This window comes from Microcaecilia unicolor, chromosome 6 (genome assembly GCF_901765095.1).
Source record: "Microcaecilia unicolor chromosome 6, aMicUni1.1, whole genome shotgun sequence".
NCBI lineage: Eukaryota > Metazoa > Chordata > Amphibia > Gymnophiona > Siphonopidae > Microcaecilia > Microcaecilia unicolor.
The window spans coordinates 312066370-312069441 of NC_044036.1; the positions used below are offsets into that span (position 1 = coordinate 312066370).

Below are 3072 nucleotides of genomic sequence, written 5' to 3' on the forward strand. Positions count from 1 at the left end.
TAAACAATCCGCAAACTCCAAGGTAGAAAACAATGAAGCAGATCAGTAGTAAATATAAACAAGCTTTATTAATAAATTAGAGTATACTGACCGACATAGGCTGTGTTTCGCCCAGCATTCCTTTTGTTTACTGGAACACACGTTTGTCGGAAAGTATTTATAGTAAGGATCACTGAGTAGTCCTGGACGCACACTGGCTGGGCCCTGTGTTGGGCAGTATACTTAATTTATTAATAAAGTTTGTTTACTACTGATCTGCTTCATTGTTTTCTACAAAATAGTGGGGTACAGCCTTGATGCCAGGATCTTCCCCCCCCCTTCTGCTGCTTATATGGTGAAAATTCACACGTAGCGACTAAAAATAAGGCCTTCTGAATCTGACCAGCTCTTTTCTTCTCAGCTGAAAGGATTAACCCCCCCTCCCCCAATTTGCTACTCATTCCTTCCATGTAATGAATTTTTCTGTGTTTTTATTGGAGTGGCTAAAATAAATTGTACTGAACTTTTTATAGTTGTCGTATATTAGCTGGTACTCACTATTGAAAAATAATACATCCCTGGATTAGACACATCTTAAAATTAGGTAGACTGGATTGTCCGATTTAGTCTTTATCTGCACTTATCTACTCTATAAATGGATTGAATTAGCACAAGTTTAAACTGCTGGAGTTACAGCAACTCTAAAACTACTGGAGACAAACCCTGCCATAGGAAGCTTATAATCTAGTCAGAAGACAAAAACAGGACAGGACATTTATCATGGTGATGATTAAAAACAAACTGCTTGAATATTTGAAACTTGTGCTACTGTAACCGCCTTGCGCTGAGGAGGGGGGGGGGGGGGGGGGAAGGTGGGCAATGTAAAATATAAAGCACCAAAATGTTGCATGACACTGATAATCAATCACAGCGGAAACAATTTTCCAAAACACTTTGCCTTCTGCACTTTATTAGAGAGACAATGTGACGCCAATATCTCTTCAGCATCAAGGGGAACCTTGCAAAAATGTGGCACATACCTCTATGTATGTACAATAGGAAACATTTCTGGCCCCCTCCTTTCATATACAACCAACCCGCAGCTCCAGCCCAATCACTGCCTCACTCACAGTGCTGGGCTCAGATTCTTACATAGTACTGAAAGAAACAGGCAGTGCAACACAATTGATATATATTCTATGATTTCACCTACAGCTGAACTTCATCTATTTTCAGCTCTACAACTTAATATGTGTTCTTAATAAAGTCTTAGTTTTTGCTGTACACTTCACATATTTATTTGTTACATTTGTAGCCCACAGGTTCTCTCTTTTTTTTTTTTTTTTTTGTAGGCTCAATGTGGCTTACATAGTACCAGAGAGGCGTTTGCAGCCTCCAGTGTAAACAAATACAAAGGGATGCTGTGGTAAGATAAAGTTCATGTGGTACAGCCACATTAGGGAATCGTACAGGAAGAATTGTGTTATGTCCATTACGTGCTAGTTTTGTTGTGTTGCAGAGATCAGACACCAGCACCCTGAAAACCTGCTTTTTTTTTTTTTTTTTAATCTTGAGACGCAGTTTTTGTCTGTTTTCACAATCAGTAAGTCAAGCTCAACTCTATTTTATTTTTGATCGCTGGTCTTGCACCTACAAGTTTAAGTGCTAGTTCTGTGCATGTCCTGGGCACATTCCTTCTCTGTGTCCAGTCAGTGGCAGCCAAAAAGACAATCGCTCTACTTGCTGCTGATTTGTTGGGCAAAATATGTGTCTCTTTGGCGCCCCCAACCGGTGTGAAAAGTCAGAGCCTAGTATGCCCACATGTAAAACCCGTCTAGGGGTTCAGTCCGCATTTCCCACCCCATCTTTTAGCAGATGCTACAACTGTTGGTTTTATTCATGGGGGGTTTGGAGGAGCCGTTCTCCTTGGGGAAAGTCTCCCTCCTCCTGCGCAGGGCCGGACTCCAGCGGCTCGGCACGTTGACCTGCCGCAGGAGCTGCCTAAAGACCTCCAGCACCTGTCGATTCTCCTTGGCCGAGGTTTCCACGTGGTGGCTGCCCCAGTCCCCCTCCACCGTTGCCAGTGCTTGCTCGGCCAGGACCATCCTGTCCGCCTCCCGGTCCGCCTTGTTGCCCACCACCACGATGGGAGGGAACTTGTCCTCCCGCAGGGCCACGATCTCTTCCCGCAGGCTGCGGACAATCTCGAAGGACTCGGCGTCCTCAACGGAGTAGACCAGGGCGAAGACGTCCCCGCTGCGGATAGAGAGTTTCCGCATGGCCGGGAAGGAGTAGCTGCCGCTGGTGTCCAGGATCTCAAGGCGGATCTTGGGGCCCCCACGCTCCTCGTACTCCAGGCAGTGCAGCTCCTCCACCGTCCTCCGGTGCTTGGCCTCGAACGTGTCGAGCAGGAACCGGCGGATCAGGGACGACTTGCCCACTCCGGCCGCCCCCAGAAAGACCAGCCGCACCTGCTGCTTCTCTGGCACCGCCAGCCGCGACATGTCAGGCTGTCCGGACCTCCGGAAGGAGAGAAAGCAGGAGAGCAAAGAGCTGCGGCAACAGCTTTGGGGATAGGACAAGAGCAACTCCTGCTGCAGCCCGATCTTCGGCCAGATGTGCAGTGTCTTCTCGGCCAGATGTGTGGAACACGATGGGTTCTATAGATTCTTAGCCAAAGGCTATTAAACGAATCCGCTGCAGATTCTGCTATGCAAGCACCTGTTGCCGCCCAGCAAAACAACTTTTCCTTTAAGCTGCCGAATGCTCCGTATTTATTCATTCTCTCCTTTGTGACATCATGCAAAGTCTGCCAATCAGGTCACTGCATGATGAAAGGGCGATGGGGAGAATGGGGAGCCGGACGTCTGAAGTCCGCCGTATGACCGTGGTGCTGATACGGTGACACAGGGGACGTTTATATGCTGCTTCCATCGATACCGAAGCACAGAACAAGCTCACATCGCCTTAGCAACTAACACAACAAGCTAATCTCCCAATCCGTGCTCGCGCCTTCCGCATCTGTACTGCTGAGCAGATGTTCAGCCTTTTTTTCCCCACTTTTTAAGTATCTGTTGCTTTTTATGTATTGCT

The 3072-nt window shown here is 47.2% G+C and overlaps 1 pseudogene; it reads right to left on the minus strand.

Annotated features, from left to right (window-relative positions):
• Nucleotides 1-1528: 1528 nt before the first annotated feature.
• LOC115472347 lies at nucleotides 1529-2707 on the minus strand (annotated as a pseudogene).
• Nucleotides 2708-3072: the final 365 nt, after the last annotated feature.